This window comes from Nothoprocta perdicaria, unplaced genomic scaffold, assembly GCF_003342845.1.
Source record: "Nothoprocta perdicaria isolate Ctin4 unplaced genomic scaffold, notPer1 scaffold_165, whole genome shotgun sequence".
In the NCBI taxonomy this organism is placed as follows: Eukaryota; Metazoa; Chordata; class Aves; order Tinamiformes; family Tinamidae; genus Nothoprocta; species Nothoprocta perdicaria.
Genome location: NW_020454816.1, coordinates 143,774 through 158,196, shown reverse-complemented (window position 1 = coordinate 158,196; position 14,423 = coordinate 143,774). Strand labels below are relative to the sequence as shown.

The following is a 14,423-nucleotide window of genomic DNA, read 5'->3' as shown; positions in this document are numbered from 1 at the left end:
TCTGAAGATGCTGCAACATATGCCAAGTTATACTGGGAGTTGGCTGAAAAAGACAATGAGTATTTTTGCCTTCATCAGGCAATTACAATATATGCAAAGCCACAAACTACTGAAATAACAACCAATTTGAAAACTCTCCTAAATGAGATCTTGATCTGCAYTGGAATCTGCACCAAAAATCTGCACGATGGTTCATATCATCTGTTCCCAAAGGGAAGTCCATGCCTAAGACTTTGTTTGTGACCCTGAGAGACAATATATCCAGGAAAATGCTGCTAATAATATTTAATGCTTTATGTTTCCTTTCTGCTAGCAAAGTCATAGCCAGCCTCTTGATAAATTTTGTTCTTAAAACAATTTCTGTAGAGGATCTGAAACCCTGAGGTTTTCTAAGACCTGAATTCAACAGCCTTCAACTTTCATGCTGGATCAGAAAAAACAAAATTCTAGTGAGCAGAGAGTTTGTGCCAAGAATTTACCAAAAAGCAGGCTAGGGAAAGGGTTTTTTAARATTACTATCTAATCTATTTAGGTATTTTAAGGTGTCTGATTGCACAGAGCAGCTCTCAGAGCACCATGCTTCCTAACTCCTGCAAAAACTCTTTTAGGGACATCTCTGGTTAGAYTCCTTCACTTCTTCTACAAGAGGGCTACTTGCATCCAAGAGAGGACTCTGGATGACGAATCCATAAGAATCCATAAGAATATTCCCTGACAGACGTCCATGTTTCCACATCCCATCCCAGTGGAAAAGAGTCCCGCTTTGCTGTGTGTTTCCTTTCCCAGTGGCAGTCCACAGGACAGGAAATCATCTCTCAGTCTCCCCTGCCATTCTCCCTTCGTGCATGTGACTCAGCAGGATCACCATGAACATGGTGAATAAACCAAAATAACCCCAAAACYCGCATTCTTCAGGTGACTACTTGTCTCACTTACCTTCCCCCAGTGCTCTGAGTGACGGAGCACAAACCCGATGATGCCACGTGCCTCAGAAMTGCACATCAAGTTATTCCAGAGTGATTTATTTAGACTCAGCAGCCTCCAGCTCAGGATCAAGTCAGCTCTGGCAGAATGGTGGTCGGAGTCTTCCTACACTCATTCAGAACATGTTATTGCTGGTGTGGGAAGCAAACACAGCCGACCAGTAACGCCTGCATCCAAGGAAAACATTAACTTTACTGTATCTGGTGTTTTGAAATGTACAAAAATAAATTATTTATTATCATGACTTTTGGGCTCACATCTGACTGATCTGAAGACTGAGTCACTGACTGACAGACACCCTCTTGGCTGGTCCAGTTACTTACATTATGTCCATACTGTTCCAGCAGCTTAAATAAAAATAGCAAGCTTGAAACTTCTCCCCTGTTGGCACTTCTTCATAGAGACAGGGTGTTGCTTAAAGAAACATCAAATCACTCTTAAAGAGGTCAGATCTGCAGGGCAAAATGGCAGAATTAATGGTTAGGCTCATTGGCTGCAGATTTCTAGAACAGTTTTAGACCTCTAAGAAGCTGTGGGGGATGCCAGCAGAATGGGCAATGAGCTCTGGATGACACGTGAGCTGCTTCAGCACTTCCCTCAAAGTGTCTGTTGATGAGAATTAATAAAAGTTCAAAGCTGGCAACTCTTCCTCCACTGCCATCCTCTGCCATGTCAGCTCTGGCAGACAAGGGCAAGAACCACATTTCCATAGAAACCCCATAAATTGTCTTTCCTTTATGCTTTGTGCTCCCACAGATCCAGTGAAGACTGAAACAGGGGCTGCAAACATGACTCTTGGAGCAGGAACATGATGGAGATGTGGGCTGCAGCAGAGCTGCCCAGCCCTGTGACAAAGGATTTCTGTCATTTAGCGCCAAATCGCAGAAACAGGACTCAGAAACACCATTTTCTTCACAATCTCATCAAGCAGCATACAAACATCTCACCTCTAAATGCAGAAAAAGGGGACAGATTTGAAGCTGAATTGGAGCAGTTCCAGATTTTCAGATATCCAGGGATTCCTACTATCTGTGCAATTTTTTTATTTGCTGACTCAGATGTGAAGAAAGACTAACCAGAATATGGATGGGCATAGAGAGATGGCCTGAAGAACAGGTAAAATTTGACTTTCCTTCCTCAGTGCAGTAAACAGTAYGATTCCTTAGCTGCCATGTCCTAGTGATAACCACTTTGTGGTACCTTTGTGACCAACAAGAGTTAACCATATATGCTGTAATCGCCCATTTACACTGAGGAACAGAGGAAGCAATTTTCCTTCAACTCACTCTGCTCAGGATTTGGAGCCTACTGCTCTAAGCAGAGAATGCTGCAGATCCTCCCTCACAGTTTTTAAAAGCACTGATGTGCTCTCAACTTCACCAAATATGTTGGACAGTCTATAGCAAATACTGTGACCTGCCTTCTGCCTAAGATAAAATCTTATTCAGGGAGATATAAGTACATCTGCTTTTGGATTAGATCTATAGGTGATATAAGAGGTCTTTTCCATCTGAAGGTATTTTTTTGTTGTTTTGTACTTGCAATAGGCATCTAATCACTGGTTCTCCCTTTATTTCACAAATTACTTTGATTTTAAGGAAAAACAATTCAGTTTGGACTGGACTTCTGTAACCGAGAAGAACAGGCAAAGAGGATCTCTCTGTTATTACAATAGCCAACATCTAAGTGAARTGTAATTTTCTCTACCCAGCCTGTGCTCGTAAGCATGGAAGACTATGAGTAGGATGTGTGTTTGTGGCCGGAGAGGTATGCAAGTTATGTTCTGTGGGGATGGAATATGCCTGGTGCTGAAAGCTGTGGGATGGAAGAATGAATRCAGTTGTATTGGGAGAAGGAGGAATGCTTGCAGTATTTGGTGTCCTCAAATGTGGATTAGCTTGGACAGGGATGTAAGGTGGGAAAGACATATCCTGAACACCTGTTTCTACATCTGTATTTTTTTTCCTTCAGTTTGGAGACAGCGAGCCTTGCTTCACACTCTCTGTCCTCATTCCGCACTCAGGTCCTTTCCATTTCCATGCAAAAATAGTTTCTCCTTTCATGAAAGTCAGTTGTGGTTCGAAGTGGGGAGAGCCCAGGCTGGGCAGTGGGGTCTGCGTGCAAGAGGTATGAAAGGCTGAAGGAGGCTCTGCCCAGATTTCCCTATGGAGAGAGTGGGGAACTAGAACTACAAAGGCAGGGAGCTGGAGACCYGCTGCAGTGGTGAGTGTACCCCATACCTGGAAACTTCTTCCATGTATAGTGATGGCTGCTGCTTTCCTCAAGTGACTCCATCTGCCACTGAAGCTGGCRAGAACTTGCTCAAGTCAAAGGATTTAGAATAGACTCCTGGGGAGATGTGATTAAGGCAGATGCATTTTCAAAGRCCCAGGCAAAACGATCACGCAGTGGGCTGGTGAATAGTGCCACAGTCAGTTCTGTAAACAAAGAGAAACTCAATTGATTAATCAAGAAATGATCCCTTAAAATCTCTCCAGAAGCAATGGAGATCCACACACTTCTATTGACCTCTACAAATATACATTTCCTGGGATAAATTCACTTACATGAATGCCCACAAACTGTCCTGAAAAATTATCCCTTGATATGTGATGGCAAAGGATGCAGCAAAGGTAAAGTCACTAAAGGAGGGAAAAATAAAACCAGAATCTAAAGAAAACATATTATTTAAAACTAGAAATACATCGAAGGGATAGAAAATAATTTATGTAAGTAGTGTAACAGAATATTGCTTGGCAGAGCTGTCAGGCTGTGGATGGACAGAGAGACTTAGGGCTTCAGACTAGTTTGGTTTGGCTGTTGGTAATTAGGAACTTGAAAGGAAATTTGAAAATGTAGTAGGAATAATTTCAACTAGGAAACACTAAAATTCCATAAACCTATAGCCACATACCTGACCTGTGTTCAAAGGGAACCTCCAAATCACCCTTCAGCAGAGCTTCTTGGCTTGATGAAGTCACACTCCACTTCGGAAATTACATTTTTACAGGATGGCCACCACCCTCCAATGTTATGCTGGGCGTTCGGTTGCCAGTACTTACTGATGGATCCCAGAAACGTTAAGACTGCAGCCTCCGAGACAAACCCTTTGGTGAAAAGCACTACATTCTCTTAGAGGAGCTGTGCAAAGAAGACAGGATCTAGGCTGTTAAGACATCAATCCAAATAATTAAAAGCAGTAAATTGTCCAGTACTTAGTGGTTCTGTTTTGGAAAGATGAAGAGTTTTCTTCTTTCTGTTAAGATTTGAATCTGAGATTCAGAAGGTGCAAGATGTGCAGGCCTGCTGACCAGCTTCCACRGTGAATGCTTAGTTCTTGAATTTTATCTCAATCAAAAGGCTTGGTAAAAACCAACCTTTCCTCCCACAGACAGCTCCTTTGAATGCAGTGGATAAATATGAAGAAAAGCAGCKATTTCAGACATTAGGCCCAAAATGCATTCTGCTCTACATTTCAGAAATTGTTCTGAAAACAAGGTGGGCCAACATCAGTTTTGGTGTGTGATGCTTCAATTGATTTAGGACGTTCTGAACTGACATAGGACCATGCATAGATCTGGGAAGTGAGGAAATGAAAAGTAAAACCACATAAGTCATCAAATGTAGCTCAAATCAGAGAAAAAAAAACAAAACAGAACAAACAGAACAAACAGAACAAACAATAAACTCTTCTGTTTGAGTGACGAGTTGGTTAGGTCACATTCCCTGGTGGCTCTGGACCAGGGCTTGATGTTGCGTTGCGCCTCAGAGGTCTAATTTGAACTCACTCTTTGATCTCCTTACCGCGTTTTAAGTAAAGAAGCCATAGAGACCATCAGGATCAGACCTTAAGAGCTCAAAGCCAGATTTGGATCTGGACTCTGTGGGTTTGGCTCATTTCTAGGCATAAGTGCAAATGYGTTTGGTGGTCTGATTCAAGTCTCCAGCAAACAGGTGAGTTGGCTTTGTTCAAAACCACCGTATAATTCTGCATGATTGGCACCTTTCACTTAAAAGACGCCCGAGCTGCATTAGCCAGCAACGAATTAACCTGGCAAAGGCTTGGGGGGAGATTTCTATAGCAGTGGTTCTGTCCAAGGCTTATATTCTCTCATTTTCATTACCCAAATCCACACTGGAATAGAAAGCAACAGAATCCACTACCTACCCAGCATCTGATAGTAAGAAGAATGCTGTTCTTAAAACAAACACAAAAAAAAAAAAAAAAAAAAAAAAAAATCCCCCTTAATGTGATAATCTTACAATAACCAATTATTCGAGTGAACAAATGACACCAAGACAAGAAGTATCCTGGAGTCAGAGGCATGAACTTTATCTGGTAGGTCAATGGTAACAAATCTTGTTTGAACAAGCCTGACAAAGATCTGCTGAGCAATATCCATTGGGGCCAACAGTGCTTGGCTGTCTGCGTTGTGGTGGGGAGATAGACTTGGATAACAGTGTCACTCACTCCTTCGCTGACACCAGCCAAGCATAATGAAGCCTGGCCAAAGCCTTCTTCAGCGTGATGGCAAGAGGGAAATGCTGAGAAGACCTAAAAACAGTTGATACGGGTGAATTAGAACGAAATGGYCGCAGCCATAATGGTATGAGACAGCGTGTCCGGCGTCGAAGCCAACACCACCCCGTTCCAATCCCCTCCTTCCTCCCCAACAGCCTCCACGCTGCATTTTCATGTATGCTGCAAAAAATTACACAAGTGCATCCAGCCCACAGGAGTGTCAAGGGATGTCTGCACCGCAAGCCGCGGCGTAATGCAGAGGTATCTGGACTAGCTGCAAATGAGCTAATTTTGAGTAACTGGAGGCGTAGAAGTCTCAGATGCTGTCTGCTTGATCTGGCTGAGCTAGCAGGGACAGGCCCAGTGTGAGGCTGCAGGTGGCCTGAGCTTGATACCTGGCTTAACTCTTCCAAGTTGGCTCGGGTGGCTCCAGAATGCAGTCTTCTTTACACATAGTTCCTGATCACTGTGACTTACTCTCTGAATCTCACCCTGATGAAAGACTCGGGGATTTGTGGCACTTAAGTTGCAGTCCAACTTGGAATCCTCTAGTAAAGAAGAATGGGATCCCAACTGGACCTCATGGGATTATTTAAATCRATTGACTCGGTCAGGTTCACTTTCTACCAGCATTTTTTTTTTTCTGCCAGCAATTAACACCTCAAATGAATATATTTAGTGATAATTTATATTTACTGATAATTTCTGCAAACAACTATTGGTSTAATCTATCATCAAGCACGGTGATGTGATGGAGATGGTACCTGAAGCATCTCCTATTTAACCTCTAGAACAGGTGAGTTGGGGTCACTTCCAGTTGCATAAATGTAACAATTGCAACTGGGATTCCTACACTCTCCAAATGTGCTTCACTTTACTGTTTCTATTATTAATTCTAATAATAGCATTAGTATTGTTATTACTAAGCACTGCACATGTTTGCCCAAAGATCTTCTAAGGAGGAAATGTAGAAACAAAGAGGCTCAGCGCTGAGAAGCCTGTGGAAGATCTGCACCAGGGTAGCTCTTGAGAAATCCTTCCTGCCAATAAATTCAAATGTTAGCTGAAAATGAAGACAAAAGGGAGAAGATAAAACCCGACCACTTTTTCTAGTTTCTTTCGAGGGATAGTTTTGCCTGGCTCTCATCCTAAAACTGAGAAGAGTTTCAATAGATATGTCCAGTAAATTCTAATCTTAGAAAATAACCTAGAAAATAATTCTTATCTTAGAGGTCTTTTCCAGTGCATAAATCTTGGCTTGAATTCTTCAGGAGCAAGTGCTATTTTGGTTGTTCCATAAAACTGACCTAGAGCCTATGGACCACTTGGCAGTCCAAGCACGAGCCAGGGCACAGCTCAGGACACGCTAAAGGGACAGGCCAGGGGACACATCAAGGTGACACTCAGTCTTGCCTTGCTTGTTGTGGTCTTTGTGCTTCTCCTCTGCTGCAGTACATTTCTATTTCTTAATTCCCCAAATTGCTCAGGCCACCTGGTAATACCGAAGTTCCAATCTCCCTCGTTCCAATCCTGACACTCACAGCCATCTTTCCCGCAGATTTTAAGGGCTTTGCTTCCCATCTTCAGACAAAAAGCACATCACCAGCTCAACTTAAGATTTCTGGGACTTCAGTCTACCATGTTTTATTCTTCCTTAAGATCTACTAATGCCCAAGTTATGTAAGTTGTGACCAATGTTGCATTTGGCTTAGGGTCATAAAGTCAGCCTTAAGTAAGGGCAGTGCAGCCAGGTTTGTGTTGAAATGGGAAGCTTAGAAGAATACAAAGAACATCTGGTTCACCCATATACCACTGGGTATCTTTTACCCATATACCACTGTGTATCTTTTAAACCAGTTAAGAACATCACTTTCTCACGAGACAAGAAAAAAATCACTAGAAAAAATAACCTTTCTAAAAGCAATGTCTTTTCTTCTTCTTTTTTTCTTTTTTTGCAAGCAAAAGCAAAGCTATACTGTGCAGCACAGCCCAGGGATGGCAACGAATTAGTGCAGATTAACACACTTTCAGGTTCCTAAGTGTTGGTTTGGCACATGAATGATCCAAGAAAGAAATCTTAACATGATAGGCACATGCAATATACGGAGAGGCCAAGAAATGGGCTGATTTCCTGTTTGAAACATCGTCTCATGACTGTTTCCAGTCTTTCTTACTCACCAGTGCATCTTAGCTCTTAAAATTCATCTGATCTTGGGCATACAGCAYGGGTAACGTTCCAGCGAGTAGCCGTTTATTTTATAAGGGGATTTAAATACTGTAAAATGGAATAAAATACAGGTGTTTGCATTAGAGACAAGTGAACCCTGTGAAAGCTGTGCAAAGACGTGACTTCCAGATTGAAATGGCTCTGCGCAACTGATGCTGCCGCAACGAGAGGAGGTGGATTCGGGGATCAGTTAGCACAGCATCTTTCTGTGAATTACAAGGCCCCTGCTCCCAAACTCTGCTACATCTGCACGCCAGGGCAACACGTACAGTAGAAAAGACGATGGCCATGTTCACATCTGCACAATTTTGTTAACTTTGACTGCAAAGGAAAGAAAATAGAGCTGCTTCTTGGAAAGCTTCACCCATGATGAAACCCAAACCTCTGGCCCACTCAGGATTAGCCTCCTCCAGAAGACAGATGATACGGAAGAGCTTACAATAAGGTATAAAGTTAAGAAAAGTCTATGGCTGCCAGTGCTTTTACTCATTTACACTAGTAAAAGTGAACACATAGTCAAGGTGATACTAGTTAATTATTAAATATATAATCAGTGTAACCATGCCCTCTAGAGGACTAAGTTTACCTTCATGGAGTCAAAAATAGTCCCTAGGTCTGAACAGTCACAAAATATGGGCAAAGGCACTTGGGATGTTTGTATTTGCCTTCTACACCTGGATCTAGAAGGGAATCCAACTCTCCTCACTGGCACTATCCCCTACAGTGGTTGAATCAAGCCTCCCTAATGGCAGTGGTAGGTGGCTTGTCAGCTTTGGATCCATCTGGCGTTTCTACCAAACAAGTACTCCAGCTAAAGCTCACCCAAATACTGACTTAGGAGTCACTGCCATCAGAGGTCTTACCAAAAAAGCACAGATCATTTCTGCAGACATTTGACAGCTTTGCGAAGCCTGATTGGAGTCAAAACGTTGAGTATTTAAAAAAAGAAAAAAAAAAGCAGTGCTCGTTTTCTTACCTCGTGCTTTCCACATCTTCCTTCCTATTCTTATTCCTGCATTCACTGGCAGTTTCCCCGGTTTTGCTTGGTCAGTGTGGTTTACATTCCTGGTTGGCCGGAGTTGAAAAAATGAGACGAAACTCAAGCTACGTGCAGCTTGTTTGCCATGGCTGTGATCGCATGAGTTTTGCGGGCTCGAGCCGGGTAGCAGCCCAGCTACTTTCCCAGTTTCAGTGGGAAACTCTGCAGAAGTGTCCTGAGAGCGAGYAGCAGCGCGGCCGTAAGCCTGCTCTAAGCCCTGGACATCTGGGGCCTGACCTGGCCAGCTCTGAACTAGCTTGGCTTTGCCTACACCATGGGGAAGTCGCAAGGCCAGCGAGAAACTGTTCTCAATATAGCTCATTGGAACATTGTGCACAGGAACATTTTTGGCGCCGAACTCCCACGTTCTGGAAGCAGGGACCCCGAGCCGTAGGAGCGCGAGCCACAAAGCACAAGCCACAAGGGCAGCTGACTTTGAAAAACAATATCTGGAAAACAAGGGGGAAAAGGCTCAAGGATACAAGCTCAGTGCGAGAAAGAAAAGGGAGATGTTCCCTCATCTCCCAGTAGATTGTGGCTCGCTCCTTTGTGATCGCTTGGGTAGGGAGGGCTGGGATGGCAGCTCCTTTTGGGCTCTGCAGGGAAAAGCAGACAAAAGATCCCCTTGTTTTTCACTAGGGAATATTCTTTTCCTAGCACTTTGGCTCGTGTCTTAAAGCAGACTGTTCTCTCCATAACTCAAGTGACAGAGATAAACACGCAGAGTGCAGCTCTATTTTAGTAGCTCTGTTGAGGAAATTGCAACAGCTTGGACACGCAAACATCAAAGCCCTAAGCACTAGCCTTGCTTCTCCCTGAAGCTCCTGGAACAAGTGACACTGAAGAAGACACAGCCATGAGAGGCCAGGTGTGAGATCCCCACCTCATTTAGCTGCACTGCTGCTCTGGGTTCACTGCGGTTACTCTGATTGAGAAGACAAAACTCAAACCATTTTCACAGCAACTGAAAAATATAGAATACACTGCAAATTTTTCCCAAATCCCAAATTTTCCTTCCTGAAATGAAAGCATTGCTTGTCAGGAAGGCACAGCCCCGATGGAGAGCTATGCGTGGAGACTCTTACTCAAGTTTTAATCCATCCTCTGGAAAACCCACTATCCCATTTCAGGATTGTACCTCCACAGTGTGCTGCGTGTTCACAGCCTACTGTGATAATAATTATTTGGTTAATTAGCAAGAAACACATCTGAGAAAGAGGCAGCCTTTTGTATCAAGTACATTAACAGGAAAATAGGCCACTTGTGTCAAGTGAGTTACTTGACACGAATGATATTGAAAATCTGACACAAAGATACCAAGTCAATGCAGAASGGTCTAACCAGGTGATTTAAGTATTGAATTATTTTAATCAAAAGTTAAGCTGCAATCTTATGACCCCTTCCCTACCAAAGGGCAGAAATTGTGCTTCACTCATTATTTTTTTTGAGAAAAGAGTGAGTGGAGTATAACTGAGGCAAGAGTGTTGCTCCAGCATTAAATGTCCTGTATGAAATGTCCAGGGGCAGGGATGCACATCATTTTAAGCATTTTGAGTCATCCCACTRATTTCAGCCAGATTACTCATGTGCTCAGTGAAAGCACAGTCTGAAGTATCATGTGGGATCAGGCTTTTTATTTCCAAGAAAAGAAAAGATTGATCGCCTTCGGATTTACAGAGGTTCCCTCCAGGAAGACAGCAGCATGTGCCCATACCCTCAATGTTTGAAAAACAGTTGATAAAAATTGCATGTAGACTCACTGAAAATGACTATTTTCTGCCTAGAATCTGTTGAATCTGAATCAAACGAAATGGGTGTGTTGAAACGAACGCTGAAAAACAAGAGCGAGTTGCGCAAACTGATAATGCTACTATTAGGAATGAAGAACACAACAGTCCTTTCTATAATAGTGGCAAGTAATTTAGGAGTTCTGAATGTTACAGCGAATGACATTCTAGCTTACAGTACGACTAAATCGGATCATAAATGAAATGTAAAGCTAATTAACAAAATAAGCCTTACGTCAAAAGGGCAAGATGTGGGTTCCCCATTCGAAAACGTCACTCTTCAGTTTTGCAGTGTCCCTTAAAGGTTAATCTAAAAGAAAACTGAATTAATCTCATGCTCACCACCTTTAAATTGCAGAAGTGAAAACCTTTCAGGACTTGCCAATTACTAAGGAAACTTCATAGCTGGATTATTCCCAAATTGCACACCCTTTATTTTAACCACTAAAGGCAAACACATGGTTTTGATGGGTCGTAAAAGAACAGGTTGCTTTTTCAGGACTGAAAGAAGCTATAATTACTTCCCTTGTTCTGTGACTTCCTGATTTACTTAGGTTGTTATGAGTGATACTATTCTGCTCAGGTAATTGGAGCTGCTCCAGCTAGGCTGATGACCTGAGGGAATGACCAGCAGCTTTTCAGTCGAGATGACTTGCATCTAATGAGCAGAGTCATGCTTACCCACAAAGAGAGGACACTATAACTGCCATAAGTGCTTGGTGCGGGCACCAAAGGTTTGGTTTAAAGGTTTGTTTTGAAGTTCAAGCAAATTAGGCATCTGCATGATATTCAGAAAGCCAAGTCCGTTCCAGAAGCAGATAAATGCATTTTCTACAGTCAGAAATACAAGATATGAGTCAGCCCAGAAGCAAATGCCAAAATAACAGCCAAAGGAGCTAACAAAGAGTTGATGAAATGAGTTCCTGACCATAGCAGGGTGCTAATGTTTGTACGCTATAAAAAACGCTGGCACTGGGTTGCAATGGGTTATAATCCAGGATGAATTAAAATACTTAAAGAACTTAAAAATGAGACGATGGCAAAGCTGTTACATACGAAGGCTGTGGATGTTACCAGTGATCCTGCAAATGCAGGGAAGGGACCCATGGAAGGAATGGAGCAGTCTGAGCTCGGACCTGTGCCCACAGGTCCACTTGTATTGCGTGGTAACACTCRGCAGGGTAAAACACCGAGTCCTTTCAGCTGCCCTCACATCACAAACCCAACTGCAAACACTGTCCCTCCTGCCCCGTGCAACTCGTGGGAGGAAATTATTTTTCCTCACCATTCATAGAAGAGCTAGCTTTTATTTTAAGACACATTTGCAACTCATTCTTTATTAATACCATTGTTTTTCTTCAGTGTAACTTKATTTCTATTTGAATTTACACCACAGAATTAACTGCTGGTCCTCAATTTAATAGTCCGAGCAGTTTTTTCTTCCTGCCGAGCAAAAAGGAGGTTTTAAGTGAGGAATAATAGGCCGAACAATGAGTTTGCTTACCACAATCCACAAGTATCTCTCGTGTGGATAAGCAACAGCTACTATGAATTAAAATCTCCACTTACCATGCAAATCCTGCATCATGAATCCTAAAGGGCTCATCTCATGCGGAGAGTCCATTGGSTCTGTCCACACACGCAATCTTGCAGGGCATGTGGGTGCCTAAAGGAGTTATTGGGAGATAAACACAGTTTACAGAATAGTGTAAATTGGATTTATGGCACTGCTAACTGCCTGTTTCTCTGTGAACAAAAGTTGATGTATATTTACCCCAAGAACAGGCATGGGGCATATAATGAAGAGTGGTGAGATGCTGACTTTCAGCGCCAGCGCAATCTTCACAGCAATTCAGCTGAAGCCACAGAGTCATAGTCTCTGTTAGAAGATAACGAATAAAGACACAATTTGGACACAAATAGCCAAAATTTCCAAATACAGTCCAAAACTCAGGTCTCTAAGACAATCTGCACCTATGAACTGATGTTAAAACATACAGCAGAAATTGGCTACAGGACCTTTTAAAAGTGGCTAAAACACATTAACATTTAAACTACTCAAACCAATACCACCTTAGCTTCACAAGCTGATTCAAGAGACAACCTGTCCCTCAATGCAAGTCTACAGATTTACATTTACAGCTAAGATCCCCCAATGCCTGCAGCACCAACCGAACTTCCAACATACGGTATCCAGATGTCCTGGACAGCTGGGAAAGCCATAGGGACCACAGGATCCAACAGAAGCCACCACGGAGGGCACTCCTCACAGAGGCAAGAGACAACTCACTTGCCTGTCTTTTCTTTGCTGAAAGTTAACTGAAAATCTTTTCAGGCTATTAAAACAACTGATGATTTATTTAAAGGTCCGTAATAGTTTAAGCTGTCCTTATAAAGTATGACCAAATTATATTTCCTGTGGCTGGCATACAAAGTAGACACCAGAACAGTAATATATAGGGTTTTACATATAAAGGGTTTTACCTGAACCCCAGATTGAAATTTGTTATAATTTCTATTTAGGAAGCTGCTAGAATCTTTGTTAAGCTAATCAATTTGGAAACCTCATTGTCAAGGACTTGGAGAGGGTCTGAAGAACACATTATCTAAATTCATCATGGACGCTGAAACAGGAGAATCAAAGTTACTACTGATGACATGGAAATAACWTTCCTGGAAGACAGAAGTTATAGAAAACAGGAGCAAAAGCTTGAAATCTGAAATTGAGTTTGGGAGAAAGTGCTCCATCTTCAGGATGGATAGAGTGGCAGCAGAACTGGACATCACAGTGTCCCCTCATTCAGTTATCAGAGAAGTAACAGCTGGATGGATAAGCTCACATTGTCATTTGTCTCCAAAAGTACTAAAAAACAGTACTAGTCAAGCAGTAACATGGGATCTTTGGTGCTTTCAAGGACAAAACCCATAAGGAGGCTTTGACCAGCTTTGACCGCTGCTCTCAGAGCCCACATGTCACCAGTCACAACCAAAGCAGCTTGAGCCCTCCAAGATAGCCCATATTTTTTGGACCAGAGCTCCAAGATAGCTCCAAAAGAGAAGGTTATGACTTGTGGTATCCACAGGTGGGTTCCTGAGTGATGGAACAGCTTTCCTCCCCTTCCCTGCCCACCTTTCAAAATCATMTGCCATTCCCAGAAATCAGAGTATGGAAGAAGACTATTAATGGCTTTGTTTACTTTTTCCCCCCCAATATGTTTGCTGAAAACCAGATCCGTCACAAAAACAAGCAACCAGAAATACAAGTAAAACAAACCAGCTTTAAGTCTTGATTTTCCAGATGCAGTTTTCTCAGGTCCCACTTGGGATATTATTATTATTATTACGGCCATAATCGGATTCCCAGCCATGGAGCAGAACCAGCAAATGTACATGAGAGCAAGAAAGGAGACGAGAGGTGAGTACAGACAGCGAGGGCTGCAGGTTTTGCTCGGGCTGGTTTTTCCAACGTGCAGAGCATCTCCCCTGGGGAGTCTTAGTCGCACTTAAAATCAGGTCCTCATTGATCCCAGCTGTCACTCAAACCTCCAGGTATTTGGGACAGCGAGAGCTCCCTGTCCTCGGCTTGGAGACGAGGGCTGCACCCTTTGGAGCCAAACYCAACCTTTCCCAAAGGCCCACGGGACGGCTCCGACCCATCTCTATTTGTGTTGGGTAGGGGAGCGCACCGGGACGCTATCTGCCGTGGAACTTTCCATGAGCAACAGAGACAAAGAGCTCCTGCCCTGACCTTTACAAAACTCTCAAAAACCTTCACAAAATCAACTCAAGACAAGAATCCGCCGCTCTCTTTGGTTTTGCTCATTTAATTGAGATGGACATAAAATATTTCGCGTCGCTTTAATA

At 42.8% G+C, this 14,423-nt stretch overlaps 3 long non-coding RNA genes across 3 annotated transcripts; all 3 read right to left on the bottom strand.

The window, feature by feature from the left end:
• Window positions 1-969: 969 nt before the first annotated feature.
• On the bottom strand, window positions 970-1,429 carry LOC112944306. The gene is made up of 2 exons (XR_003248749.1): window positions 1,308-1,429; window positions 970-1,151 (listed from the first exon to the last, which is right to left on the bottom strand). It is a non-coding gene; the product is annotated as an uncharacterized LOC112944306 (long non-coding RNA).
• A 1,836-nt stretch (window positions 1,430-3,265) lies between these two features.
• On the bottom strand, window positions 3,266-4,189 carry LOC112944308. Its single transcript, XR_003248750.1, has 2 exons — window positions 3,899-4,189; window positions 3,266-3,422 (listed from the first exon to the last, which is right to left on the bottom strand). It is a non-coding gene; the product is annotated as an uncharacterized LOC112944308 (long non-coding RNA).
• A 3,546-nt stretch (window positions 4,190-7,735) lies between these two features.
• Window positions 7,736-12,219, bottom strand: LOC112944302. Its single transcript, XR_003248747.1, has 3 exons — window positions 12,129-12,219; window positions 10,795-10,869; window positions 7,736-7,781 (listed from the first exon to the last, which is right to left on the bottom strand). It is a non-coding gene; the product is annotated as an uncharacterized LOC112944302 (long non-coding RNA).
• Window positions 12,220-14,423: the final 2,204 nt, after the last annotated feature.